The sequence below is a fragment of the Colobus angolensis genome, unplaced genomic scaffold, assembly GCF_000951035.1.
Source record: "Colobus angolensis palliatus isolate OR3802 unplaced genomic scaffold, Cang.pa_1.0 Scaffold82, whole genome shotgun sequence".
Taxonomy (NCBI): domain Eukaryota; kingdom Metazoa; phylum Chordata; class Mammalia; order Primates; family Cercopithecidae; genus Colobus; species Colobus angolensis.
The window spans coordinates 3,889,120-3,903,490 of NW_012122043.1; the positions used below are offsets into that span (position 1 = coordinate 3,889,120).

At 47.2% G+C, this 14,371-nt stretch overlaps 1 pseudogene across 1 annotated transcript in view; it reads left to right on the forward strand.

Annotated features, from left to right (window-relative positions):
• The window catches only part of LOC105502954, an 11,423-nt pseudogene extending 9,925 nt beyond the window's left edge, over positions 1–1,498 (forward strand). Inside the window, exon 4 of the transcript XR_001000421.1 lies at positions 1,113–1,498. The product of XR_001000421.1 is annotated as an uncharacterized LOC105502954 (transcript). The remainder of the gene's footprint in view (positions 1–1,112) is intronic.
• Positions 1,499–14,371: the final 12,873 nt, after the last annotated feature.

The window sequence follows — 14,371 nt, forward strand, 5'->3', positions numbered from 1 at the left end:
GGCTTCACTCCGTTTCCCTCTCTCCCCTTCTTACCATCAGAGGCAGAGCCCGCGCATGCCCGACCTCGCTCCTCGCGGCTCCCTGGGCAGCAGCTAAGTCCAGTTTCTTCCTGGAAGAACAGCTCGCCACGCTTCAGCAGCCACCGGGAGGCGGAGATCAGTGGTGGGCACTGGGGGGACAGAGCCAGGGCAGGGAGGAAGACAGGGCCCGGCTCACCCCACAGCTCAGCCCAGGAGGGTGCGCAGAGCAGGGCTGGCGGGAGCGGGCCACTCCACACCCAGCCCCGTTGAAGAAAAAGAACAGAAACAGGGAACAGAAAGTTGTCGGTTGCTGTGTAACAATTTGCCCCGCAGCTTAGCCCCTTCCAACAAATGTAGCTGCACAGTGTCTGTGGGTCAGACATCCGGCCCGGTGAAGGAGCCTCTGCCTCAAGGTCCCTCGCGAGGCCTCCGACAGGACCCGCCGGACTGTGAGTGGACTGCAGGCTCCGGGCGGGAGGCTCCGCGTCTCTGCTGGCCCCGCGGCTGTGGGCAGGATTCAGTTCCTCGCGGGCTATTAGAGTGACGGCCTCGATCTTTTCTGCTTTGTGGCTGGAGGCCTCACTCAGTTCTCTGCTGCACGGACCTTTCCTTGGCACGGCTCCCGCATAGCTCAGCAAGCCCTCAAGGCAGGCTCCTGCAGCCAAAGGCAGTTCTCCCGCTTTCTGCTGTGTTCTGTTTGTGTGGGTTCAGCCCAGGGGAGGAGGTTCCACAGGACAGACACCAGGAGTTGGGGGCGTTGAGGGCCATCCCCCACGTGGCCGCCTGTGTCTGTGTTCTTGCCACTGTCCCTGCCCTCCGGGAGTGGGTCTGGTCTCATCAGGGAGGGCGGCGCTCTCTTCACTCTGTCCTTACTCTGGTGTTTCACTGTCATTTTAAAAACTGGAACTGGAATTGTTGCCCGTTGACATAGCTGCACCGAGTGGGCCTCTGCGACGCCCTCCTTCTCTTAAGCCTTTCCAAGCGGTCTGACCATTTTTAAGTCCCATTTCCTGAGTGACACAGAGCATCTCAAGCTTCTGAGTGACTTGTGTTTTCCTCAGAGACAGAGGGGACCCCCGATCTGTTTCCAGACGCCCTGATGGTGTCGTCCTGGGAGTGGAGGAACCTGAGGGAAAGTCCCGGGGCGAGTCAGGGGAGAGCTCTGCCCTGGTGCCCTGGCACGTATCCACATGGGCCACAGCTGTACCCTGCTCTCAGCAGAGCACCTCGCCATGCTCCTGGGCACAGCCGGGCCCTCTTGCCTCCCTGCGGCTCCTAATGCCTCCCAGGCTCTGCTGAGGTCACCTTGGGCACTTAGCGTGGCTGCAACTCTTTGCGGCCCGGTGTGCTGTCATCCATGTGGCAGTCATGTGGTCACTTTTCAGCATTGCCCTGCACAAGGTCCATGGGGACTGGGCACCTTCGACCATTCTTTCTTTGGTTGTCTGTGCAAATAATAAACCAAATCTGAAAAGGTCTTCAATGTCTTTACCGGCAAATCTGTCAGCCTTGGCCTTGCCTTGTGCTTGACAGAGTGGAGGGAAAAGGAGGACAGACTCGGTGGGGGGCAGGGGTGGGTGAGGAAGGCCCGGGCCAGGCCCTCCGCTGTTTTGAGGATGCTCCGTGTCTCCCCTTGCCCAGTGCCACATTCTGCTCTCTGCCCTTTCTTGCCACAACTTGACCCATCCCCCGAAGGCTTGGCTACTTCTCCCTCAGGATACTGTATTTTACCCCAGCCGCCCCACCTGGAGAGCCTCCAAGGGGTGGCCGGAGCTCCTCCGGGACGTGCCGGCATCTGAAGCACAGGAGCAGAGGCCTAGACCTCCTTTCGCCCCCAACACCTGGCAACAGACATTTGCCGGCTCACAGCAGCGATGAACGAATTTTGTATTGCACATCTGGACATATACCCACCACCTGAGTGTACCATTCACATGTTACTGGACTTTGTCACATCTAGTTAATCCTCCCTGCGTTGATCCATTTTATTTTTTATGCATTTCCAAGTAAATTATAGACCTCAGGCGGCTTTCCCTAACACTCCAGTGCACACATCATTAGAATCCATCTGCCACCGGGTTTTCCTTTGGATGGAAAGCTCGGTGTTCGGTGTGATGCCCTGCTCACGGGTGAGTACCTGCCGAGTTTTGACAAGTGTGTGCTGTTTGTGCCTCAGACCCTTCTCAAGGTCCTGAGCATGACCATCAGAAGGTTCCCTCACATACCTTCCAACCAGTGCCCTCCGTGCAGGAGAGTGATGCTGGAACCTGAGGCAAAAGGAAAAAATGTGTTTTTCATGTATGTGGTTTTCTTTCTTTTGAGATGGAATTTCGCTCTTGTTGCCCAGGCCGGAGTGCAATGGCACAATCTCAGCTCACTGCAACCTCTGCCTCCTGGGGTCAAGCGATTCTCCTGCCTCAGTCTCCCAAGTAGCTGGGATTACAGGCGTCCACCACCACATCTGGCTAATTTTTTATATTTAGTAGAGACAGGGTTTCACCATGTTGGTCAGGCTGGTCTCAAACTCCTGACATTAGGTGACCCGCCTGCCTTTGGCCTCCCAAAGTGCTGGGTGGGATTACAGGCGTGAGCCACTGCACCCGGTCGAAAAATGTGTTTTTTAATGTTAATTTTTTTTCCACAGTGTTTCAGTAAGTGGAAAAAAAAAAAAGGAAAATGTGCATATTAAAACTCAAAATATTTTTTTTTGTTGTTTTTCTTGAGACGGAGTCTCGCTCTGTCGCCCAGGCTGGAGTGCCGTGGTGGGATCTCAGCTCACTGCAAGCTCCGCCTCCCGGGTTTACGCCATTCTCCTGCCTCAGCCTCCCGAGTAGCTGGGACTACAGGCGCCCGCCATCTCACCCGGCTAGTTTTTTGTATTTTTAGTAGAGACGGGGTTTCACCGTGTTAGCCAGGATGGTCTCGATCTCCTGACCTCGTAATCCGCCCGTCTCGGCCTCCCAAAGTGCTGGGATTACAGGCTTGAGCCACCGCGCCCGGCCAAAACTCAAAATATTTTAAGTTTAAATATTTTACTTATACAAAAACAGTAAGTTTACTCTCCTTACGTAAACGGAAACAAACTCATGAATATTTCTAAAATCTACTGTCTCGTTTTTCAGTTGAGAGAATTGTCATGTGAATTTCTCTTGACCAAGTGATGATCTTAAATAATTTTTCACTAAGTTCAGCTGACTAAAATTTCTTTCAAAGATGCCACCGTGGCCAGGCTCGGTGGCTCACGCCTGTAATCCCAGCACTTTGGGAGGCCTAGGCAGGCAGATCACGCACGAGGTCAGGAGATTGAGACCATCCTGGCTAACACAGTGAAACCCCGCATCTAATAAAATACAAAACATTAGCCAAGCATGGTGGCGGGCGCCTGTAGTCCCAGCTACTCGGGAGGCTGAGGCAGGAGAATGGCGTGAACCCGGGAAGCAGAGCTTGTAGTGAGCCGAGATGGCGCCACTGCACTCCAGCCTGGGTGACAGAGCGAGACTCTGTCTTTAAAAAAAAAGAAAAAAAAAAAGAAAATGCCACCATGACTAGTATTATTAAAAAGCTTCTCATGCTGGGTGCGGTGACTCACACCTGTAATCCCAGCAGCACATTGAGAGGCCAAGACTGGAAGATTGCTTGAGCCCGGTAGTTCAAGACCAGATTGGGCAACAATGTGAGACCCTGTCTCTGCAAAAAGTTTAAAAATTAGCCAGGTGATCACGCCGCTGCACTCTAACCTGGGCAACAAAGCAAGACGCTGTCTCAAAAAAAAAACACAAAAAGTTCAGTGTTTACAAATACCTTTAGTTTTAGTTTGTGAAGTGCCTTGGTTGCATTTGATATTGATCTCCATGGGGAATAGTTTTTTAAAACAGATGTAAGAATATTCTGTCTGTTCACTGAATTCACACACAAACACACACATACAATGTTAAAACAGGTCATCAAAGTTCATTTCACAGAAGCAGAATTTTTTGCATATGAATTAAGAGCTGGTTGAGCACAGCAGTTTGGGGCTGCAGTGAGCCATGTTCATGTCACTGCTCTCCAGCCTGGGCAACAGAGTGAGACCCTGTCTCTTTAAAAAAAAAATTATGAGCCGAGGAAGACACAATTTGGCATAATCATTTTTGGAGGGAAATAGTAGCTTATACACCCTTGGATAACCTGCCATAGTTGTTCCATGATCATATCCCTGGCCAAAAGTGTGTTTTATGTTAATACCTTTTTCCAACCTCTATTTCATAGGCTAGACTTAGTTTTTTCTTTGATTTCAGTAAAGTCAATGCAATTTATTTTACTGTTAATGGCATTATTCTTCATGTGAGTGTGCTCACAGTCTGACACACTTGTTCACAATGGGCTACATCTGGTGCACAATCAAAAGTGAGGGGCTGGGCTTGGTGGCTCGTGCCTGTAATCCCAGGACTTTGAGAGGCAGAGGCAGGAGGATCACTTGAGGCCATGAGTTCAAGTCAAACCTGGCAAATACAACAAGACCCCCATCTCCTTTAAGAAATTAAAAATTTTTTTAAACAGTGGGGTGCCAGATGTGGCAGCTTGTGGCTGTAATCCTAGTGCTTTACAAGGCTGAGACGAGAGGGTTGCTTGAGATTAAGAGGTGGAGCTGAAGTGAGCTGTCATGACTCCAGCCTGCGTGACAGAATGTGACCCTGTCTCTTTAAAAAAGGAAGCAAATGTATTTGCTTCTTTTATTCTTAATAATATCTCAAATCAAATATAATTTTCTAGTAGCAGCACACATTTCTTTTAATGTTATTAGACACAACATCCTTTTTTATTTTATTTTTTTGGAGACACAGTCTTGTTCTGTTGCCCAGAGTGGAGTGCAGTAAAGCTCACTTTCACCTTGAACTTCTGGGCTCCAGCAATTCTCCTGCGTAGCTAGGACTAGAGGTGTACGCCACAATACCTGGCTTTTTTTTTTTTCCCCCGAGTGGGTCTTGCTATGTTGCCGAGGCTGATCTGGAACTCTTGGCCCCAAGTGATCCTCTCACCTTGGCCTCCCAGAACAGTGAGATTTCAGGCATGAGTTACGGCTCCTGGTTCCCTTTTTTTATGATTAGCTATAAACTCACCTAACGTTAAAAACATGCCACCATTTGGACCTCCAATAATGTCTTGTGATCCTCTAAGATGTAAAATATTTTTTGCCTAACATGTAATATCTAAAATCACTCAAAATCATCTATTTTTGTTTCACTTATTTTATTGTATTCTGCAAAGCATCATTTATTAAACCATCAATTTGACTATTTTAAAAAGATACTTTCATTTTAGAAAAGCATCACATGAGCCAGGTGCAGTGGCTCACGCCTGAAATTCCAGCCAGGTGCAGTGGCTCACGCCTGAAATTCCAGCTGCTTGGGAGGTTGAGGAGGGACTGATGCAGTGACTGCTCCAGACGGCCTGCTGCTGCCAGGAGCCAGCAACCAGCACAGCCCCTGCCCCTTCTGAGCTGGGGCAGGAGCAGCTCCCCGGTGCCACTGCAGCTGCCCACACTGCACCTGCAGACCCAGGTCTCCCACTCTACAGAGTAGGCAGGAACCCCACCGGCCCCTTCCCTGCCCAGCAGCAGCTACCCAAAGTATGCTGCAGACTCAGGCACCGCTGCACTCTTGGTGGCCCGGGAAGGCCCCCCTGCCCTCACAGGCCCAGAACTGCCTGGCCTCTCCCTGTTCTCGGTGCCTGCTCCAATCTCAGAGCAAAATCAGGGCTGAGCTCTGGTGCCATGAACAGCAGCAGAAGGCAGACAGATTCCTGGGCAAAAGAGGACAGGTCCTTGGTGAGGCCCCACCTTCAGGCCCTCCCTCCCTGGCCTGAAGGTTAGAGGCCAGGCTGCCAGTCCTGGAGCATTGGAGTGGGAACTTGTGATGCTTTCTCCAGGCTGCCCATGGCTGCCCTTGGACCAATCAGCATGCACTTCCTCCCCTCTAAGGCTGATAAAAGCCCTGGCTCAGCCAGAGCTGAGCACATGACAGGAAGACCAGCTGCAGAGAGGAGCTACCCTCTCTGCTGAGAATTTAGAGACCTTGGGACTACCAGTGGCAGAGAGGAGCCACCACTCCAGGGCTTCCTCTCTGCTGAGAGATGAACACTCAACAGGACGACTTGCCTACGGAGAGAAGCTGCCCACTGCGGGGCTTCTTCAGGCTGTTCTAACAGTCAGTAAAGCTCCTCTTTGTCGTGCTCACCCTCTGCTTGTCTGCGCTTCTCATTCTTCCTGGATGCAGGACGAGAACTCAGGCAAAGATGCCACCGGCCACAGAGGTTTCCAGCCATAAAAGTGACACCCCAAAGATCCTCTAACAGGAGGATCACTTGAGCCCAGGAGTTGGAAGCCACAAGTGCAGTGAGCTATGATTGACTGCATCACTGCATTCAGCCTGGGTGACAGAGAAAGACCCTGTCTCAGAAGAAGACAAAAAAGAAAGCCTCACAATAAAACAAAATGTTCATGGTCACGAATTCTATTTAACTGTTTCCAATCTTCAGAAACTTTTTTTTTTTTAAGTTGCAAAAATTTGATTTTATTGCATTACTACAGAAAAGTATGCACGAAAAATAAGGACAACTTTTTTGGAATACGTGAGCAGTCACAATGAATTCATTTGCCATTAGAACATTAAAGAAAAATGTTTTGTCAGGTGCAGTGGCTCATGCCTATAATCTCAGCAATGCAGAGGATCCCTTGAGGCCAGGAGTTCAAGACCAGCCTGGGCAACTTAGTGAGACGCCCCCTCCCCTGCCCCATTTCTGAAACAAAAAAAGAAAACTCTAGAAATGTCCATTGTGTGAAGTAGATTCCCTAAAATCTAAATCTTTTCCTTTGTGATCTATTCAGGTATGTGGTCTATTCAGATCATTTTTACTTTATCACAAAGTAGCAGCCACAGTGGATAATTATTGCAATTCGTTTCAAATGGCATCTTCTCACCTTTGTTTTTTTTTTTCTGAGATGGAGTCTCACTCTTGTCACCCAGGCTGGAGTGCAGTGGCGCAATCTTGGCTCACTGCAACCTTCACCTCCCGGGTTCAAGCAATTCTCCTGCCTCAGTCTCCCGGGTAGCTGGGATTACAGGTGTGCGCCACCACACCCGGCTAATTTTTGTATTTTCAGTAGAGACAGGGTTTCACCATGTTGGCCAGGTTGGTCTCGAACTCCTGACCGCAGGTGATCTGCCCGCCTTGGCCTCCCAAAGTGCTAGGATTACAGGCATGAGCCACTGGGCCCTGCCGGCATCTTCTCACTTTTTTGCTCAATCTCATATTTGCTAGTTTCTGAAACTTCTAAAATTTCTCTTTAATGTTTTGAAGCAGATGCTTTAATTAGCTGACTTTGATGACAACTCTGTTCTGATAATATCAACATTAGAGGACTCAGTCATTTTCAGTAGCCAAAATACTGTCTTTCTAGCCAAGCTTATAGTGGTCTCCTATAATTTTTATATATTTCTGCATGTATTTTTCTTCTTTTCCTGAACATTGTACCTCTTGGCTTTTTATTAATTATTTATTTTTATTTTAAAAAATTATTTTGTAGAGAGAATCTTGCTATGTTGTCCAGGCTGGTCTCCAACCCCTGTCCTCAAGCAATCCTTCTGCCTCGGCCTCTCAAAGTACTGGCATTACAGACATGAGCCACTGCATTCAGCCACTTGGCTTTTTAGATGCTGAAACCTCCACCTCCCAGGCTCAAGCAATCCTCCCACCTCAGCCTCCCAAGTATCTGGGACTACAGGTGCATGCCACCATGCCTGGCTAATTTTTGTATTTTTTTTTTTGTAGAGTTGGGGTTTCTCCATGTTGCCCAGGCTGGTCTCCAACTTGGGAGCTCAAGTGATCTGCCTGTCTTGGCTTCCCAAGTGCTGGGATTACAGACGTGAGTAACATGCCCAGTCTCAATACCGTATTTATCTAAAAACTTTTAGTATGAATTTAAAATATATTTTAATATAGTATTTAATTGTAGAGATTATAATATTGATTTACATTAATTAACAATATGAACTATAATGTTTAACAAGTAGGTATACATAAAATTTTGTATCAAAAATACAAAAATCTCTGGTATGTACTGAGAGTAAAAGAAAAAAATACAGAAGCCAGTTGGTGGGAATGTAAAATGGTGCAGTCACTATGGAAAATAGCTTAGTGGTTCTTCAAAACACTACACATAGAATTACTATATGACCCAGAAATTCCACTCCTAGGTATATACCCAAAAGAACTGAAAACGGGCTGGGTGTGGTGGCTCACACCTGTAATCCCAGCACTTTGGGAGGCTGAGGTAGGTGGATCACTTGAGGTCAGGAGTTCGAGACCAGCCTAGCCAATATGGTGAAACCCCATCTGTACTAAAAATACAAAAATTAGCCAGCCATGGTGGCGGGTGCCTGGCATTACAGACATGAGCCACTGCATTCAGCCACTTGGCTTTTTAGATGCTTTTTTAGAAGTGGAAGTTGCAATGAGCTGAGATTGCAATCTTGGCTCGCTGCAACCTCTGCCTTCCAGGTTCAAGCAATTCTCCTGCCTCAGCCTCCCGAGTAGCTGGGATTACAGGCACACACCACCACGCCTGGCTAATTTTTGTATTTTTAGTACAAACGGGGTTTCACCATGTTGGTCAGGCTGGTCTCAAACTCCTGACCTTGTGATCCACCTGCCTCGGCCTCCCAAAGTGCTGGGATTACAGGCATGAGCCACCGTGCCCAGCTTCAACCTTTCCATAACATTTTCTTCTCTCTTTTTAAGCACTCATGAACCGCCTCGAGGCCCATTAAGGTTCTACTAACAGTCTTCTCAAGGCCCTTCCAGCCTTTGCCTGCTGCCCAGTCCCAAAGACAATATCATATGTTTTGGGTTGGGTTTTGTTTTTTAGGCAAGATCTCACTCTGCTGCCCAAGCTAGAGTGCAGTGGTGCGATCATGCTTCCCTGTAGCCTCAGCCTCCTGGGCTCAATCAAACCTCCCATCTCAGCCTCCTGAGTAACTAGGAACACAGCGTGCACCATCATGCCTGGCTAATGTTTTTAGTTTTTGTAGAGATGGGGGTCTCACTGTGTTGCCTAGGTGAGTCTCAAACTCCCGGGCTCAAGCAATCCACCCACCTTGGCCTCCCAAAGTGTTGGGATTACAGGTGTGAGCCACCACGCCCAGCCTGTTTTGAGTCTTTGATGTACCCACTCTGGGTACCAAATTTATCTTCCAGTTACTATTGTGTAACAAATTACCTCCAAATTCAGCACCTTCAAAAAAAGCAAGGCTGATTTTTTTTTTCTTGTGGTTTTGTAGGTCAGGAATTCACAAAGGGCTTAGCTGGGCAGATCTTCCTTGGGGTCACTCAGCGGGTTGTAGTCAGATGTTGGTTGAGGAGGTGGAGCATAATGGCCAAATAGAAGCCTCCACGACCACCATTTCTCCACAGGAACACCAAGTGCTACAACTGTCTACACAAAGAATTATCCCCATAAGAACCAAAAATCAGGAATCAGGTGAGCAATCACAGTACCTGGATCTAACTTCACATCCCTGAAAGAGGCAAGGAAAAGGGTAGGAAAGACCGTCTTGAATTGCCAACAACACTCCTGGCCAGTGCCCCCAGAAGTAGCTGGCCACGTAGCAGGGAGAGACAATCTGTGCCCCCGGAGGGGAGAGAACACAGTGATTGTGGGACTTTGCATTGGCACGCAGTGCTGCCAACACTGGGCAGAACTCAGCTGGCACCCATGGAGGGAGCACTTAAACAAGCCTTGGCCAGAGGGGAATCACTCATCCCAGCAGTTGGAACTTGAGATTCAGCAAGCCTTGCCGCTGCGGGCGGAAGTGCTATGGGATCCTAAATAAACTTGAAAGGCAGTCTAGGTTACAAGGACTGTAAATCCTGGGCAAGTCCTGCTGCTGTGCTGGGCTGAGAGCCGGTGAACATGGAGGACACACAACCTAGTGAGACACCAGATGGCGCCGCTAAGGGACTGCTTGCATCACCCCTCCCCCAACCCCAGGCAGCACAACCCACATCTCCAAAAAAGACCCCTTTGTTCTGCTTAAGGAGAGGAGAGGGAAGACCAAAAAGGACTTTGTCTTGCAACTTGGATACCAGCTCAGCCACAGTAGGATAGGACGCCGGGCAGAGTCATGAGGACCTCATTCCAGGCCTAGCTCCCAGATGACATTTCTAGACACACCCTGGGCCAGAAGGGAACTCACTGCCTTGAAGGGAAGGACCCAGTCTGGCAGGATTTATCATCTGCTGATGAAAGAGCCCTTGAAACCTGAATAATCAGCAGTGGTAACCAGGTAGTACAGCCATGGGCCTTGAGTGAGACTGAGACATGCTGGTTTCAGGTATGGCCCAGGACATTTGCAGCTGTGGCGGCTACGAGGAGGGCCCCCTGCTGCTTGAGAAAAGCAGAGGGGAGAGTAAAGTGGACTTTCTCTTGAACTTATGTACCAGTTCAGCTACAATGGGGAAGAGCACCAAGCAGGCTCTTGGGGTCCCTGATTCCAGGCCTTGGCTTCAGATTGCATCTCTGGACCTACGCTGGGCCAGAGGGGAGCCCACTTCCCTGAAGAATGAGTTCCAGGGCTGGCAGCATTCACCACAAGCGAAGAGCCCTTGGGCCTTAAATAAACACGGCAGTACCCGCTGTGAGCCTGTGGTGGTGGTGGACGTAAGAAGAGACTCCTCTGCCTGGAGAAGAGTGGGAAGGACTTTGTTTGGTGGTTTTGGCACCAGCTCAGCTGCAGTAGTATAGAGCAACAGTAGATTTCTATGGTTTCTGCTTCCAGGCCCCGGATCCCAGGACTCACCCAGGGCCTGAGGGAATTCACAATCTCAAGGGAAGGACAGAAGCCTGGCTTGCATTGCCACCTGCTGATCATAGAGCCCTAGGACCTTGAGTGAACACAGACGGTAGCTAGGTAGCAGTTATAGCAGGCACTGGGCAAGAACCAGTGCTGTGCCGGCTTCAGGTCTGACTCAGTACACTCCCAGGGGTGGTGGCCACAGGGGTGCTTGTGTTACCTTTCCCCAGCCCCAGGCATCTCAATACAGAGTGAGAGACTTTTTGGTTTGGGAAAAAGTAAGGGAAGAGAACAAGAGTCTCTACCTGGTAATCCAGGGAATTCTTCCAGATCTTAGATCCTCTATGAGTCTGTAAGAACCACAGTGTTACTGGGCTTACAGTAGTACCTAATGCAGTGACAGCTGCAGTGACCAAAAACATAGATCACAATACCTAAGTCTCTTCAAATACCTGGAAAGCCTCCCCAAGAAGGACAGATACAAACAAGCCCAGAATGTGAAGACTGCAATAAATGCCTAACTAGTCAATGCCTAGACACTGATGAACATCCATAAGCATCAAGACCATCCAGGAAAACATGACCTCACTAAACAAACTAAAAAGGCACCATGACCAATCCTGGAAAGACAGAAATATGTAAGCTTTCAGACAGATAATTCAAAATAGCCGTTTTTTAGAAAACTCAAAGAAATTCAATATAACACAGAAAACGAATTCAGAATCCTATCAGACAAATTTAACAGAGAAGTTGAAATAATTAAAAAGAAGCAGAAATTCTGGAGTTGAAAAATACAGTTGACTGACTGAAGAAGGTATCAGAGTCTCTTAATAGCAGAACTGATCAAATGGAAGAAAGAATTCGTTAGCTTGAATACAAGACTGTATTTGAAAATACAGTCAGAGGACACAAAAGAAAAAAGAATAAAACAGAATGAAGTATGCCTAAAGGATCTAGAAAATAGCCTCAAAAGGGCAAACGTCAGAGTTATTGTCCTTAAAGAGGAGGTAGAGAGAGAGATGGGGGTAGAAAGCTTACTCAAAGGGATAACAACAGAGAAATTCCCAAACCTAGAGAAAGATATCGATATTAACGTACACGAAGGTTATAGAACATGAAGCAGATTTAACCCAAAGTAGACTACCTCAAGGCATTTAATAATCAAACTCCCAAAGGTCAAGGATAAAGAAATGATCCTAAAAACAGCAAGATGAAAGAAAACAAACAACATGCAATGAATCTCCAACATGTCTGGCAGCAGACTTTTCAGTGGAAATCTTACAGGCCAGGAGAGAGTGGCATGATATATTTAAAGTACAGAAGGAAAAAAAAAAAAAAAACCAAACAAACAAAAACAAAAAACCTTTTACGCTAGAATAGTAAAATCTGGTGAAAAAATCCTTCAAACACGAAGGAGAAATAAAGACTTTCCCAGACAAACAAAAGCTGAGGAATTTCATCAACATCAGACCAGTCCTACAAGAAATGCTAAAGAGAATTCGTCAATCCCTTTTGTTGAAGAAAAGAACAGTAATGAGCAATAAGAAATCATCTGAAGGCACAAAACTCACTGGTAATAAAAGGAAGACAGGGCTGGGTGTGTTGGCTCATGCCTGTAATTCCAGCATTTTTGGAGGCCAAAATGGGAGGATCGCCTGAGCCCAAGAGTTCAAGACCAGCCTGGGCAGCAAAGCAAGAGCCCATCTCTACAGAAAAATAAAAAAATTAGTCAGATGTGATATCATACACCTGTCCCGGCTACTTAGGTAATTGAGACAGAGGGTCACTTGAGCCCAAGAGGTCAAGACTGCATGACCCAAGAGGTCATGACTGCACCACTGCACTCCAGTCTGGGAAACAGAGCAAGACTGTCTCCAAAAAAGGGTGTAGGGGACCAGGCACCATGGGGAGACAGGAAGGAAGGAAAGAAGGAAAAGAAAACCAAAAACAACCAGAACACAACAAAATGGCAGGAGTAAGTCCTTACTTATCAATAATAACATTGAATGTAAATAGACTAAACACTCCAATCAAAAGACATAGAGTGGCTGAATGGATTAAAAAACAAGACCCAATGATCTGTTGCCTACATGAAACACTCTTCACCTATAAAGACACACATAGACTGAAAATAAAAGGATGGAAACAGATATGCATGGAACCAAAGAAAAGAGCAGGAGTAGTGATACTTAGATAAGATGGATTTCAAGACAAAAACTATAAAAACAGACAACATCACTATATAATGATAAAGGGGTCAACTCAGCAAGAGGATATGGCAATTGTAAATATATATGTACCCAACACTGCAGCATCCAGATATATAAACCAAATATTAGTAGTGCTAAGGAGAGTGAGAGATTGCAATACAGTAACAGCTGGAGGCCAGGCATGGTGGCTCACACCTGTAATCCCAGCACTTTGGGAGGCCGAGGCAGGCAGATCACCTGAGGTCAGGAGTTTGAGACCAGCCTGACCAACAGGGTGAAAACCCATCTCTACTAAAAATACAAAATTATCTGGGCGTGGTGGCACATGTCTGTAATCCCAGCTACTCAGGAGGCTGAGGCAGGAGAATCACTTGAACTCAGGAGGCAGAGGTTGCAGTGAGCCAAGATCATGCCATTGCACTCCAGTCTGGGTAACAAGAGCAAAACTCCATTTCAAAAAACAAAAATAAATAAAAAATGAAAAAACAACAATTGGAGACTTCAACACCCCACTTTCAGCATTGGACAGATCATCTGAACAGAAAATCAACAAAGAAACATCACACTTAATCTGCACTACAGACCAAATGGACCTAACAGATATTTACAGAGAATTTAATCCAACAGCTTCAGAATACATTCTTCTCCTCAGCACATGGATCATTCTCAAGGATAGAACACATGTTAGGCCACAAAACAAGACTTAAAGCAGTCAAAGAAATTGAAGTAATGTCAAGTATCTTCTCTGACCACAAGGGAATAAAACTAGAAATCAATAACAAGAGGAATTCTGGAAACTAGACAAACACATGGAAATTAAACAATATGCTTCTGAATGACCAGTGGATCAATGAGGTGATTAAGAAGGAAATTGAAAAATATCTTGAAGGAAATTATAGTGCAAATACAACATACCAAAACCTATAGGATACAGCAAAAGCAATACCAAGTGGGAAGTTTATAGTTATAAATGCCTTCATTAAGAAGAAGAAGAACTTCAAGCTGGGCGCAGTGGCTCATGCCTATAATCCCAGAACATTGGGAGGCCAAGGCGGGTGGATCACTTGAGGTCAGGAGTTCAAGACCAGCCTGACCAACACAGTAAAACCCCATTGCTACTAAAAATACAAAAAAACGCCAGGCATGGTGGTGGCCACCTGTAATCCCAGCTACCTGGAAGGCTGAGACACAAGAATTGCTTGAACCTGGGAGGCAGCAACTGCAGTGAGCCGAGATCATGCCACTGCACTCCAGCCTGGGTGACAGAGCAAGACTCTGTCTGAAAGAAAGAAAAAGGAAGGAAGGAAGGAA